Source organism: Mus caroli, chromosome 16, assembly GCF_900094665.2.
Source record: "Mus caroli chromosome 16, CAROLI_EIJ_v1.1, whole genome shotgun sequence".
NCBI classification, from domain to species: domain Eukaryota; kingdom Metazoa; phylum Chordata; class Mammalia; order Rodentia; family Muridae; genus Mus; species Mus caroli.
This window is the reverse complement of record NC_034585.1, coordinates 51,982,890-51,999,005: the sequence shown is the minus strand read 5'-3', so window position 1 is coordinate 51,999,005 and position 16,116 is coordinate 51,982,890. Positions and strand designations below refer to the sequence as shown.

General features: G+C 39.7%; 1 non-coding gene across 1 annotated transcript; it reads left to right on the top strand.

Moving 5' to 3' along the window:
• Window positions 1-15,933: 15,933 nt before the first annotated feature.
• On the top strand, window positions 15,934-16,040 carry LOC115029676. The gene has a single exon (XR_003835225.1). It is a non-coding gene; the product is annotated as a U6 spliceosomal RNA (small nuclear RNA).
• Window positions 16,041-16,116: the final 76 nt, after the last annotated feature.

Below are 16,116 nucleotides of genomic sequence, written 5' to 3'. Positions count from 1 at the left end.
AGCAAGTGGGAACCCCTCTGGGTATCCCCACAACCTGGCATTTCAAGTCTTTTGGAGGTGACGTGCTTCCTCACCCATTGAGGCCAGGCACTTTATTTCTTTAATGTTTCATAGTTCAATAAAAATACAGGCAGAAATGAAGAATAACTAAATGCTCCCCAGATTATGCACAGACAGGCTGATAGGAATTTTAATACACTGTAGCCTCCATCTGACACACTTTCCCCTCTAGCCCCTCTACAAATAAACACCTAAGAATTGGACAAGTTAAAGTCTTGGCCATTAGAAAGATGTTGATGTTAAAAATCATAGATATTCTCTCCAAGTCATGCTGTATACATAGCTTTCTGATTTATTTCATGGAACATATATCACAGCACTGCTTTGGAGATCCCTGAATAAAACCTGATAGTTCAGACTAGTAAAGTAAACAACAAAATCCATCCCCTCTTTATCACTGAATACTCCTGGAGATAAAAATTCTTTTTAGAAATTAGGACATCTGTTACCTTAAAGGCTATATTTTAGAAATGAGTGCGTGCACATGTGTGTGTGTGTGTGTGTGTGTGTGTGTGTGTGTACATATTGTAGGGCTCAAAGGAAAATGGCAAATGATATAAAGAACTTTACGTTAAGAGAGTTAATATTTCGCCACTCTTGCTATCTCTCTTTATTACTTCTTTTTCTCTTGAGTGTTTCAAAACTAATACCAGGAATTTTACCATTTTGGAACACACACCTCTAGTCAAAGAAGTTTTTTTATTTCATAACTATGCCATTACTCAGCCTGATAAAAATTGAAAATATTCCTTCATGCTGTCTGATATTGACTATCCTCCATTAGCTTCCTGGTTTGGACTCTGACCCACCCCTGATTCATTTTAACCCAGTTAGGACACTGGTCTCTCATTAGTGGATTTACAAGGGGGAGAGTGAACAATTCCTTCTTCATTTCAAAGCATCGACTTAAACCTTCATGTCCAACGTTCTCTAATTTTTCAAACTTGAATACAATTGCCATAGGGAAATGAGATCAATAAGTGAGAGTCATGCTAAGTTATTTTTCTGGTAAGAGATATTAACTCAAAATTTTAGAGTTCCTTCTGATTAGAGCCACATTCCTCCTCCGCCCTTGGGGAACTAGAGAAAAAGAGTGAGCCCAGTTGCCCCGTCTAAAGCAGAGCTCCCTCCTGGGAAGCAAGGAGTTTTCTGTTCATGAGAATAACATGGTTGTGTATATTTTCAAATATCTATAGTAGCATCAGCTGTAGTGGGCCACTAGTTTCTGCATTTAGTGGACTCTTATTTAGTGCTCATTGTGTGCAAAGTGTATTAATAACAAGAGCATAGGGCATAAGGCAAAATGTATGATAGAGAAATTGCAATAAAGTACAGTAGGTCTCAATAGCAAATTACCTCTCTATCGGGATGATATTGGTCAAAGGGGCACTTAGCTTGGACTTTAAATGACTTGTAAACTTTGAATAATAGGAGAGGAAAGTGGTCCATGGTAGAAGAGGGTGTAAGCAAAGGAAGGTGAGAAGGGAGGTCAAAGCACTGCAGGTGAGTGGTGACAGCTAGGAGAACACGGCACTCTCTTTAGGCCAAACACCACATAATGTCGTGACTAGCCATGCTGTGCAGCTAGGTGTAGCTATATAATAACCCAGTAAACAGAGATTCCGGTAACTCCTATCAGTTGCTGCTGCTGGGAACTATTAGTCATCCAGCATACTTTGGATGTCAAGACAATGATTGTTAATGAGTGACCAAGCAAGAAAACTGATGACTGTTCAAGACATCCAGTGCAAGGAGATATAATAATTAATCCAATATTTTACCTCCATGTGGTTGGGAATTTCTCAACTACCTCAGAAAGGTTTGGAAGTTCAAATTCTATTCAGTAAAGGTTTTTGTGTGAGACTAGGTCCTCCTCTTTGAATGGCTTATTCATTATTCTCATGTGATGTTTTGCTTGTTTCCTTAATTTTTTCAGATTTTAAGCTATGTTGATAACATCTTAAAAATTTTATAGATTCTGAAAAAAGGCTTGTAACAGATGCTATTTAATGACTATAGATCAGATTAAAATAGTTGACAGTGTTATTGCTTGGAGTTTGTTGTTCTGCATTTAGCATTGACCTACAGAAAAATAGTTGTTCAGCATCCAAAACTAGAGCATGTCTTACGGTTTTGGGCAAAAGTGTCTTCTGTCATTCTCAACATGACCTAGAAATGCAGTTTCAGCTGACAGCGCTCCATGTGTTGATTTAGTGCTGGGCAATGTATCAGGTAGATCGTAATTACATGACGTAATCCTCATAACTACTGTCTGACAGAAATGAACACAATTGTCTTCATTGTAGAGGTAAGGGAACCAGAGCTTAGGCAGGGTTAGTAATTTATGTGGATCACATATGAGAAGCAGCAGAGCTGGTTTTGAAGCTCGTCTCTCTGTTGTGACAGGGCACAGAGCATCTATGCATGACGGGGACCCACATGTTGAGACAAGAAGCTGGTGGAAAGAGAATACTCTGATGGGTCTCTTCCCCTCTCTGCCTCTCCCAGACCCCACCCTTTTCCTCATTTCTGGCTCTTTAATTCTTCAAGCCTCTATCTCTCTGTTCTCTTGACTGAATTTTCTGGTTGATTACTATTAATTTACTTTACGGACTTATCTTTAGGGTGTTAGACCTTTCTCACAGGGGAATTAGGAAGACAAATAGCAAGAAATCAATGAAGGAATATATATTATGTCATCACATTGTAAATTCTGGGTTTGCATTGCCCTAGAAGTATAAAGAAGGCAGGGGAAAGGTCTGAAGTCTAGGAGACAATGCTGCGCTAGAGTTGTGTCCTCAAAGAAGAAAACCCATCCATGCAGGTGAGGTGTAGGAAGGGCTCTTTAGGTGTGTGTGTTTATATTTAGACACCGAAAAGTACTGCAGACTGCTGCCCAGTGGAGAGCTTTCTCATAGTTCTGGGAGATAGAGTTGGAGAGAAAGGCAGGGGCCAGAGCTGAAGTACATTGTGCTAAGTTAGAACCCTATTGTCAGATAGAGGAATTCATTACAAGGCTGTAAGCTAGAGAAATGTCTAGTTTTCTGTTGTGGAGATCACATTCCATGTAATTGTTTTTTGCATGACCAACTTCTATGACTAGAAAAAGAAACTGAGGTTGTACCAAGATCTTCCTTAGTGAAAGAATTTGGTGTTCTTTTCCTAACTCGTGGTCTCAGAAGTTCTGCTTAGCTGGGAAAGAGGCAGCTTTTGTGCACTGATCCTCAAGAAAAGGTGTTTTACACACACACACACATACACACACACACACAGAGGCCCTACTTCCTTTCAGGGTTTCTCTTTCCATGTCCTCATGTCCTCCAAGGTTCAGAGCAACTATATTACCATAATAACATTCTGGGAAGCTTTGTTCTGCAGTTACTTCTGAAGGCTGGGGGAAATTCAGTGAATTTTTCTGCAGAGAACAAACCCACAGAGAAAACTGAGTAGGAGAAGCAGTAGGTGGCACCAGAAGTTTCAAAGATCAGACAATAAGAGAACTGTAGGCTTCTTAATGTGGATAAACTTTGCATACTCATCATTCAAATACTGTTGTTAAATTGCATCCTTCAGCATATTTTGACCTGTACGTGTGCATGTATATGTTTGTGTGTATAACTGTGTGTGTATGTATGTGTACATGGTTGTGGAGATCATAGGCCATCCTCCAATGCCATTCCTCATGAGAGGTACTGTGTTCCTGTGATAGGGCTAGGCTTCTCATTGGTATGGGTCCACTGACTGGGTTGGCTTTTCTGGTTAGCCAGTTCCAGGTATCCACTTGTCTCTGCTTTCCCATTTCTGCTGCCTTGCATAACTTTTAAATGGGTTCTAGGATTAAACTCAGGTCCCTGTACCAAGCACTTTACGAACTGCAAGCACTTTACGGACTGAGCGTATCCTTTTTAAAAATATTGACAGCTATATTTTTTCACTTAACTGTTTAAGAAAGTACAAGTAGAAGTTCTGCTGTGCTGTACATACTAGAAATTTTATGCTGAAACGAGAACATTACTCTTTTATCTGCATATTTAACAATCTGATAGTATCCAATATACAACGAGGCAACTGGCCTCTGACAATTCAATCAAGCATAGTGTACCATCACATACTGTAGCATGCTATAACACAGTGTCCTGTAACATAGGTACCCTTTCAACCTGACACCATCCAATATACAACCAGACAACTGGCCCATGGCACTCCAATGAAGCATAGTAAAATTAAATGATAGTGGATCCAGTGATCCTAAAAGCAAAATGATTGGTAGGAATGATAAGTAGCATTCGCAAACTTGCCTCATTTCAAATTTTGCCGCTATGCTGATACTAGTTAGGCAAATATTTATTGTCAAAGCCGTTCCAACTTACTTTCCCCCAACTTTTTCTGGGGCTCAGAAAAAAAATACCTCAGCTATTAATGGTGACTGATGACTTGACTGAGGTCAATCCTGGGGACACACTCGGTAAGAAAACTCATTCCTGTAATCTCTGACTTTTGCAGGCATGCAGGCGCGCACACACACACACACACACACACACACACACACATGCATGCATACACTAAAAAAAGAATACAAATATAACATTTAAATATATATATTAAGTGCTATAATCTTAAACACAGACATTCTTTGCATAGCTGTATTTTTATTTACTTTTACCACAACCATTTTACTCTCTGGAAATTTTCTTCTTTACTTGTACATATGGTGTATGCATATATATGTAAATTCTTCCTCTGGTCTTTCATGCTGGGACAGCTTATACAAACACTTTTCTCAGGACCACAACATCTCAGAGAATTCTGTTATAGGAATAATCCTAAACCAGGTGGTGGTGGAAGCAGCAAATGCCTTTAATCCCAGCTTGTGAGCTGGAGGCAGAGACAGGCAGATCTCTGTGAGTTCTAGGCTAGCCTGGTCTATGGAGTGAGTTCCAGACACACAAAGAAGCCCTGTCTCCAAAAACCAAAAGAGGAATCATCATTATTTTCATCATCACCATCACCATCGCCACCACCAGCACCACCATCATCATCATCCATATGTCTGGTTCTCTTATTTAACTAGTGGGTGGAATCAAGACTTGTAATAAGGTCAAGGATGCTAGTTGAATGTTTCCTATCTAAACCTCACTAACTGATACTTGATGTCCCTGGTGACAGTGTTGAGATGCCAGGTAAGGCATCTCTGATGGAGCAGGCAGTGACTAATCCTCTGAGCACCGCAGCTGAATGATCTGTACATTGAATAGGACCAGTTCCAGAGTGAGATAAGGCTCATTATGCCTGTGGTCCTCACTTTTTCATTTTTTACGGATGTAATTTTACATAAAAACAAATGTCAGCGGAGAGTTGTCACTACGGCTGGTTTTCAAAGCAACAGAGACTGTAAGACAGAGTCAGGAGCCACGTTCGTATTTCAGACATAAAAATGACTTGTCCTTGTGCCAATCACTGGCAAGATCTTGATGCCCCCACATGTAAAAGCAGAGTGTTGGCTACAGGAGATTTACATTTCTCTATAGCTCTACCATTTAATGACAATAGTAATGTTGCCTACAACAGAGACAATGTTACAGTTCCATTAAAGGTGCTAAGATGAATTGGTTAGTTGAGGGTCGGTGCTCCAGAGAAGGGGTATGGAGAAGCCCCAGTGGTGTCAACTAAGGGAGCCACAGACTGTAGATGCATGACTGGAGTGAATGCTTCCTGCCAAGGGCTAAAAGTACGAAGATGATGGGCACAGTTGAGTAATGGGATTGTAGATAATCAATTACAGCCAGTTTATAGTGAGTCACAACATTATCCGATACTAAACTATTGTTTGTCAAGGAAATATGGGGTTAGGTTCTGGTAGCCTTAGGTCAAAATATTTTATTCAATAGAGTAATACATAACCCTGCTTTAAAAGTGTGTTTAAAGCACCTTTTTTTTCATATTTATTGTTGACTGATTAATGCTGAATCTACAGACAGTGAAATTATCTCATTCCTGATAAGTCATATGACTTATCAAATATCTACATTGTATCCTATGGAATAGTACAGTGATTTTTACAGCCAGAAACACTAACCAATATTCCAATAGTATGATTGATGTCTATCTTAAATGATGAAATTGCCAAGAAATCCTGTTGGCATGATCAAAATATCCATGGCACCCACGAGTGGCCAAACATGGAGGACCACATCGTTTACAATCTGAGGACTGCCCAAGAAGAGAGCGCTACCCTGCTTTACTTCAGTGAGTGAGAAGACTGCCTGTGAGACAATTGAAAGGTGTTGCTGCTTAGAACATGGCAGTAAATGATTTTGAGAGTGTAGAATCTACCAGGAGAACTCAAGGTTGAGAAACAGCATGGCATGTCAAACATATGCTTTTGTATTTCAGCATCTTCATCAAATTTGGAGTCCCCTGGAAGGAAATTGGTCCCTTATTTATGATCAGGACTGCTTTTTCCCACATTATCTGCCTTGTTGGTAAATTATGAAAACTGAGTTGTTTAAAATGAAGTATGAAGTAAACTCAATCCAAGACACCAGATCTCCCTGCACACAGAACACACAAGCTTTTCAGACTTGTACTTGATAGTTTATGTTTGAACCAGTTCTGGAAAATGTAGTAACAACAGTTGCGTCTGTTGACATCCCGTGTTCACCTCACTCATGCATCATTGCCCAGGTTTGGCTGCAAAGTGCGTAGTTGCTAACCTTCTCTTAGCACCTGCAAAGTTGCTTGAGTTATATTGTGTATCGCTTACTGATGCAATTCCGACTGAGAAATGCATCGTTATAAAATTTTATGATTGTGCAAGTGTCATGTAATGTACTTATGTTTGGTATACCCTACTACTGATGTAGGCTACATTAATGTAGGGTATACGTTAGCCTCTAGCTCCTAAGGCCATGCTAAACAATATGAGAGTAAATCTAAGCACAGTGGGGAAATGATGTAACCAATTAATGTAAACATGAGATTTGTGAAGTCATAGCAGGCATAGAACAGCAACCACTTAACCATAAACTTTCATAAGTAAAGTGTGCTCTGAAAATGGCATTAAAATGTAATACAGCAAATACATAAAGCAATATGTCATTTATCAGTATTGTGTATTGTACATAGTTGCATGTGCTATATGTTTTATAAATGGAAGCGTGGAAGGCTTATTTAGACAGCATTCCCATAGATATGAGAATACTGGGATGGGCTGTGAGGCATGAAGCTTAGGCTGTAAGTAAGTGTAGAAAAATTTTAGCTCCCTTATAGTTTTATAGGACAGACATCATATACAGAGTTCACTTATGACTGAGATGTCACTATTTGGCTGCTGGCTATATTTTCTCCCACTTTGAGATCTTTTAAATAATAGTTTCCATGTGTTTACAGAAAGAATTGTGTGATGTCTGAGCATATTAATTACTAACATCCTGCTTATGATTCTTGGAAAGGACCTGACAATTCTAAGTCTTACTATTTGGGGAAGGTTTATAGAAGGCCACTTATTGGACTGAGTCACCAGTTAGATGTGTTAATCCTGAGGCAAGTAAATAAAATCTAAAAAACCAAAAAAAAAAAAAAAAAAAAAAAAAAAAAAAACAAAAAAAAAAAACCCAAAAACCAAAAAAACAAACAACCAAAAAAACCAAAACCCTCTCTCCTCTCGGTAGTAGGCCTGGGGAAGGAGATGGATAAAGTTCCTATTTTTGAAGCATCAGTGGTTGCCAAGGCTTAAAAGAATATTCAGATATTAAAAGTCTGGCTAGCATTTTATCTTACAGGTACTTATTCTCGTTGCTAAGGCAAATGGTAAAGCAAGAACAGGCAACCAGCTTGTCCAAGCCTCCGGTTTCCCATGCTTTGGACAACATTTTGAACTTTCCTATAAAACAGAAGCTTTCAGTGTTAGGCCCTTATAAGGAGACAGAAGACCGAAACCAAGTTCTGGGGGAAATGTGACTCAAGACAATAACAGTTCTTGAAAAGGTTCCCCCACCCCACCCCCATCCCTCCAAAGGATCCAGCTCATTCTCTTTACCTCTCTTGTTCATCCCATGAGCACTTTCTTGTTACCTAGTAAACAAACTCAGTACATTGACAGTGTGCCATCTAATATACATTCATATGCAGAAGCACAAACAATAACTAAAGGTTGCAGGCCAGCTTCTCATGAGAGCTGCTAATTCAGGAAAGGGCTTGACAAGGGCGTGTTCTCTGCTGCTTTTGACTTGTGGAAACATGCTCAGGGTTGCCCTGTCCTTGATACCTGGAGACCAGTGTCTCATACTCTAGTCTTTTGTGGCTTTTCTTATCAAATAGTATGGTCTTTGTTTTAATATAAATCTGCCCCTTCTTCTAGGAAGGTTGTTTCAACAATGTGTTTGAGGGAGCATCTCTTTATAGGAAAGTTGAACACAAAGAAATCATGTTCCAATGGAAAGCTCTGCAAATACGATACCGTGGGTGTCGCTGATAGATGAAGATAACAGGATGTTTAATGAATGCCTCTTCACCCCATTGCTGAAAGCTATATGAAATCATTTGATTGAATCTACTGATACAATATATGAGGCAGGAAAGGGATGGTAATCACACAGAGGTGTGAGGTATGTGGAAGAAAGGGCCTTGTCACACTATTAATCAAAATTTCTGGCTCTAAAGTCACTTCTTTCTAGTCCTATGAACAGAAAGCCCAAGATAAGGCCATGGTCTTATAAAGGAATAGCTAAAATAGAAATTCCTTAGTATATGAAAAAAATGACAATAATCTCTTCCAGAATTGTTGCAGAAATAAAGAAAGATAACTCACATTATATACATAAAGTATATTACAAATGTATGTTCACTAATGTTATTACTACCAGTATTAACATTCTTATATGCACCATATGTGTTTGCATTTTCTGCCAGGGTATGAGGAAACTGATGATCAAAATTTATTTCCACTAAAGAGATGGTTCCTTATTTTCATTGTCCTCAGCTTGTGGCCCTTTAAGTGGTAGTGTAAGGGTCCGAAAATTGCTGAAGTAAGACCCCAAACTTAAACAGTATGCAAAACCAAAGATCATTTGCTCTGCCCAGCATATGGGGGCCAATCACTCTTTGAAATGGTGACCCTAGACAAAGGCACACAGGTCTTCTCATAGGGAAACAGGGGAACCATCTAGGAGGATTAGGTAATCTAAAATTTCACTAGTGGGTCCTACGGGGTCACAGGTGCTCCGTGGTCTGCATTCCTATGTCATGAACATTCAACTATCTAATGAAGTAGGACTTCCCAGCTCAGATGGCCCATTCTGAGATAAGACATTTCCCCATGTTTGTGGTTATCCCCGGGCTGTTCTTTGGGAGGAGGGGTCATGATCTTGTTCTGGATCTTATGGTCTATTCCTGAAGCTGGTGCCTTATGACTTAGTTTCTGGGACTTATGGTCTATTCCTGAAGCTGGTGCCTTATAGCCTTCCTTAAAATCAGGCCTGGGCCATAAATGGAGACAAATGGGGTTTATGCTGCCATTTCATTAGGGACCATTGAGAGGTCTTTAGATTAATTAGGTCATACCCTTGAAAGGGATGATGAGATTCCAGCCTGTTCTTCTTCCTCTCCTTCACTTCCTGACCACAAAATGAAGAGTTTTGTTTTATCATGTCCTCACTCTATGCTACACTACCTGCCCGAAAGCAATGGAGCCCATCAACTTTGGACTGAATCTACCATACCTATGAGCCACAAAAAAACAAACAAACAAACAAAAAAACCAAAACCCTTTGTTTTTATAAGTTTGTTCATTTCAGGCATTTGTGATGGTTACAGAATACTAATGCATGCATTATACATACCTAGTATACCCATACCTATGTGTGTGCACACACACACACACACTACATTGATTTCAGTCATTTGCTCAGCTGACATAGGAGTTCTGCTGTGTCTCATTGAGAAATGTGCTATCCTACATTTTTTTTTTTTTTACTTTTGACTAGATAATATAAAACCAAGATGGAACAAGTTGAAGTGAATTTCATACTGAGACATATATCCAATTAGCAGTATCATATCTATTCTATACATAATCTTTATTATTATTATTATTATCATCATTATCATTATATCCATTCATTCAGAGTTTTGTAACAGATAAAATAAAGTTGATGTCTTGAATTATTGAGTGGTCAGAAAAGGGATTCTTAGGGTTCCATCCATTGGTGAAAGGAGGCCAACTGTAGGAGGAATGGTCTCATGAAGTGTCAACTTCTGAGTCCCTACAGGACCGGGCTGGCAAGATGGGGGCAAGAGAGGGAGGTGTGGGAGGGTACTTTGCCAAGGGCAATTGAGTGGTTGGTGTATCACTAAAATTCCCCAGCAGGCTTCCTGTAGCTCTCTGGCTCAGGGGTCAGTTGTCAATGCCAGACGTGATGTGTCAGAACGAGTTTGTATGAATATAGGTCTCGGGCAACTCAATCTTTTCTAACCCAACTTCTATATTGCACCCCTGCTCCATGCCCCAGTTCAGTGAAGTGTCTTTTTTTCTTGGTTTTAGCTTCATTTCTGGAAAGTGAAGTTAAAACACAAAGGAAATAGAAAATATCAACAAGAAGAGAGAAGGTAACTTTGCTTCTGCGGGTGGTAGGGTCTATTGAAGCCTCCTTCCCGCCTTCTTCATCTTTCTTATGTGTATGCATCAGAGCTTTTGAAATGCAACCCTAAGAATGATTAGTTCCTTCGATTTTTTTTTCCTTCTCAAGTGGTCATCTTCTCTGCCAGTGAAAATGGTACACTTTAAAAAAGAATTCCTTTTCTTCATATATAGTTGGATATAAAAGTTTATCTTTAGAACAACTTTTTTACAGTTAATAGAAAACTCCGTAGTAACTGCATGCAGTTGTGTAATCAGAAGGAACAAATAGTCTAAAGGGAAGGATCTCAAGCTTTGTCGGACTTTAGGAAAGACAGCCTTGTGCTCAACAGGAATGCAGCAAGTCCTGAACATTCAGCTAGAATTTGAGGGATAAGGTAGGAAAATAAAGTAGATGTGAATGTGCTTCTATCTCAGACTGGCAAAGTGGGTCAGACTTCTTATCTTCTCAAGGGGATTATGAAAGTTCAAACCAGAGAACCTGAGTGGTTACTTGGACTAAAACCAAAGAATTACAACAGAACATTTATGTCAGATGTTATGTTCTTGTGACAAATGAGTTTTAACTGGTGGGGAGAACAGATACTAGGTGTTTTTCAAGTGCTGGAGAAAGATCTACTTAGCTCTTATCTAAGACCTAAAAGACTGCAGGTGTGCTCATGGCACCAGAACCCTGGGAAGGTGAAAAAAAGCACTTCTGACTCCAGCCTTTCTCCCACTCCTTCCCCTACCATGCAAACTCCAAGCTAGCAGAGGCTTTGACTCTGTTGAGTCCCAAGTTTTAGGCTGTGCCTTGCTTCTAAGGAATACTCAATAGATTACATATTTTAAATACGAAATGGGCGATTTTTAAACTTAGGGTAGCATTGAAGTCATTTTAATTATGGAGTTCAAATTTAATTATTTAGTTCAAACCTGTTGGACTTTAGGCTTGAATGTATCAAGTCAAAACTTGATTAGTTAAAAATGGAAACACTTTATCCTTGGGTTCGAAGATTTATTATACAGTGTCTCCATGTAGGGAGAGTGAACTTGGTGGTATCTTAGATAAAAAAAATGCAGTTGGTCGTAACACAACACAAATGAGCAGTGCACTATGACTACAATAAGAACTCCATACAATAGTAGGCTACAATACTAAAGATAGGTCTAGACTAGAGAACAGGGTTATATTACACATCTCTTCTTCATGCTAATCAGGTGGTACCTGAACTTCTATGAACTTCTATTCTGGGTCATTAAACTAAAACAGATATAATCAACTGAGTAGGCTAAATTTAGACTAACCAGGACCATGAGAAATCTCAGAAGTCAAGGATGATTGGTGACATTGAAGTTTTTTTAGGTGATCCCAATTAGTAAAATTTAACCTTAAAAAATCTGAGTACCTTTTCTTTTGTTTTTTTTTTTTTTTTTTTTTTTTTTTTGGTATAAGGAGTCAAACTTAGGGCAAATGGGTGGCTATTTTAGAAAAAAAAAATCTCACTGGAAAGGATATCTAAGTTTGCCTGACTTGTCCTGAACCTACTGGAAGAGTGTGGCTTCTGGGTTGTGGGTGTAGGTGTGGGTGTGGGTGTGGGTGTGTTTACCAGCAGGCTACAGGAGGAATTCTCAAAGATTCTAATGCCCAGTTGAACTTTAGGATTTAAAAGATGTGTAGAAACAAGTTGCTTGAGCAGGCAGAGATGCCTTGAAGGCTGGGGTGCTTCACTGATCTCAGACTCAGCCTTGACATTGGAAATCTTACCCTAGGCTTCACTTGCCTGGGATATAATTTAAGAGTATTTTTGTTTACATGGACTGTCCTTTATACTTTAATAGTACAGCTCAAAGCACTTAGAATTTATAAGCTGGAACAATTATTCATTAATCAAATGCTTATCCTACATCAGTTCTGTATACTAAAGTTTTTTTTAGAAGCCAGTATGGGGCTGGGCGGTGCTAGCTCACACCTTTGGTCCTAGCACTCTCAAGGCAGAAGCAAGTGGATCTCTGTGAGTTTGGGGCCTGGTCTACAAAGCAAATTCCAGGATAGTCAGGGTTATGCAGAGAAACTCTGTCTCAAAACAAACAAACAAACAAACAAACAAACACCAACAAAACAAAACAAAAACTACAAACCAACAAAGGAAGCCAATTTGGAAGAATATATATACAGCCTTCATCCTCTGCCCTCAGAAACCTTATAGGTACAGTGTATATAGAACCTTTGCCCGGAAGATCAATATTTTATCTAGAGGTCTGTTCTCAGAGTTTCATGTGTGATTTGTAGGTTTATTGGCTTTCTAAATGGGCTGGAATATCCTTGGAGGAGATTCCTATTATCCTTTAACTTTAGCATAGTGTCAAAGTACAATGGTTGGCATAATCACAGTCATTCAGTAGAATCGGGTCAACCCGCATAGATCACAGTCCTACCAATGTACTGAGAATGAGAACTCAGCCTGTGATACTCCAGTGGAGGAATAGAGGCTTGAAAAGTGACAGAACCCTTAAGGAAGCTTTATCTGGGACTCGAGGGGAAGAAACCGCTTAGCTAGATATATCATTCAGTAGCAAGTCACACATACAACAGTGGCTTTGCACAAAGGTTAGAACATCCAGGGTTTGAGATATCTAGAAAAAGGAGGAGAAACAACTTGCAGAGATAGGTTTAGCTAATCTCAGTAGGAACAGACTGTATAGTCTCTGTAGCAGTCTCTAGATGGCAAATATCTGGGGGAAAGGGAGCTACAGTGGTCATTTTCTGCATGTACTACCAGCATCCACGCTTGGACCCTCCCAAAGAAGGGTTTGCTATCCCTCTGAGCCTCACCTAGAGAGGTGTTGCCACTTCCATGGGCAGAAGCATTGGGGGTTCACTGATGTGGTAATAATCATGTCAACAGCACATACTCACTCAGGACTTTACTCACTCAGGGCTTCTTCCCGTTCCCATGCTTCACCTCTTAAAGGTTCCATCTCTTCTTTGTACTGCCACACTAATGTAGACTGTCTGATACACAAACCCTTGGGAGGAAAACCCCACATAAATAATAGAGCACAGCATTTAAATTCAATAAATGGTGTGTGTGTGTGTGTGTGTGTGTGTGTGTGTGTGTGTGTGTGTGGTTTTTGATGTATCTCAAACAAAAAGATCACACTATTAGGATTGCTGTATAAGTCTGAAGGTAGACAGCTTTGGATTTGAGAAGACAGAAGAAACACGAAGTTCTGTCTGTTATATAGTGAATTTAATGAATTGGTAGAAGTGTACTGAATTATGGCTATCAGTCTAGATCTGAGAGGTAGGACAAAGCTTTTAATCTGTTAAAATGCAGAGGTGGTAGGCAATAGAGAGTGCTCAGGAAAAGTGTTAATATGAAGACTGAGTGGAGCAAAGTGGCCATAATATAAAAACCTTCAAGAAAACCTTTTGACTGGCTGAGCACATGCCAATCACTGTTCAGGTGGGCTTTGGAACAGAGAAGGGTTGTTATAGCACTTGGTTCTAGTATAATGTAAGGAAATACATTGAGGAAGAGATGGGAGGAAAAGGATTTTATATATCACCCTTCCTCCAACTCAAAGAAACACAGCATTGGGAAAATGCTTCCTAACTTAGGAAGCATTGTGCTATAGTCCGTATCACTTGTAACAAGTCTCAGGGCCACTGTGACTTCATTTTAGCAGCTGGTAACCCATAGTATCAAGTGTCTTAGTCTTGCCTCATTTCTGTGTTGCAGTCAGTGGGTTGTGAGTACAGGAAGCAATAAAACATAGTATTGTTAGTCATGTCACTGTTTGCCCATCGTGCTCCTAACCCCAGGCAGTATGATATTAAGAGAATCATTGTACCCCAAGAGAAGAAGAAAATAAGTGCCAAGTTGTGGCTTTGGAGTCCAGCGCTAGACCTTCCACAGTAAGGCAAAGTGCTGGGCAGAGACTTTTGGCTCCTTAACCACAGGCTGTTGGCTATATGCGAAGCATCCAGACCCACTCCAGACTCAGAGGGTAACTCATTGAGCTGCGTTACCTTTTTTCAGCACTTTTCCTCAAACCATTCTGAGTAGCACATCAGCTATAGAACTGAGGACAAGAATGGACTGCATAATTTCAGAGGTGAAATTGCAACTGTACACCAATCCTGGACTGACAGTAAACCTGAACCTAGAGTGTCATCTAGTGCTCAAACAGCAGCAGTGACCAAAGGTCAGATACAACGGGAAGCCTCTTTAGAGCTTCTGGAAGGATAGTGTCTTAGTTAGGGTTTTACAACTGTGAACAGACACCATGATGAAGGCAAGTCTTATAAAAGACAACATTTAATTAGGGCTGGCTTATAGGTTCAGAGGTTCAGTCCATTAGCATCAAGGTGGGAACATGGCAGCATCCAGGCAGGTATGGTGCAGGCAGAGCTGAGAGTTCTACATCTTCATCTGAAGGCTGCTAGTGGAAGACTGACTTCCAGGCAGCTAAGATGAGGGTCGTAAACCCACACCCACAGTGACACACACATACTCCAACAAGGCCACATCTCCCAACAGTGCCACTCCCAGGGCCAAGCATACACAAACCATCAAAAATGGGTACACGCCGATTATGAAGACTAGAATATTTAAGTATCAATTCCTTTTACTCAAAGATATCATTTACTCTTCAACAGCTGTTTAAAACTTTCAGGAAATGTGGCCTCACCTAAGATAACATACCAGGGAGACTGATCACATAGCAATGAATATATGCAAACTCTTGGATCAAGAAGTAAAAATAGGTATCTTTAGGAAGTTCAGTGAGGTTCAAGACAACTCAGAAAAAAAAATTCAGTATTTTATGAGCAAAGCAGAGTGAACAAACTCACCAGGGTAAATCACTTGAGCTAAAACAGGATTTTTCAGCAAGATGAAAAAATGGCATGAAAAACACCCATAACTGAAAAGAGCCAACAGCAGAAACAGGGGCAATTTCTTTGCAAATACAAAGAGGAGAGGGGGAAAAAAAGAGAAAAACAATGAAGATGAAAGAAGAAAACTTACATGAACTTGGGAATAACTTTAATTATGCAGGTGATATTGATCCAAGTGGTCCTTGCTGTTACAGTGGTAGGACTATTGGAAAGGTTACATCTGAAAACTTCCCAAACCCAAAGAAGGCTACCAATATTTATATAGAGGATGATCAAAGGTCACAAGCCAGATTCATCTCAAGCAAGAGTAAGCCAAGATGCCTCACAATGAAGACCTGAAAGGTCAACAGTCATGCTCGCTTCGGCAGCACATATACTAAAATTGGAACGATACAGAGAAGATTAGCATGGCCCCTGCGCAAGGATGACACGCAAATTCGTGAAGCGTTCCATATTTTTCAATGATACCTTGGTCAAGGAAGGAATAAAGAAAGAAATAAAGGACTTTTTAGAGTTCAATGAAAATGAAGCCACA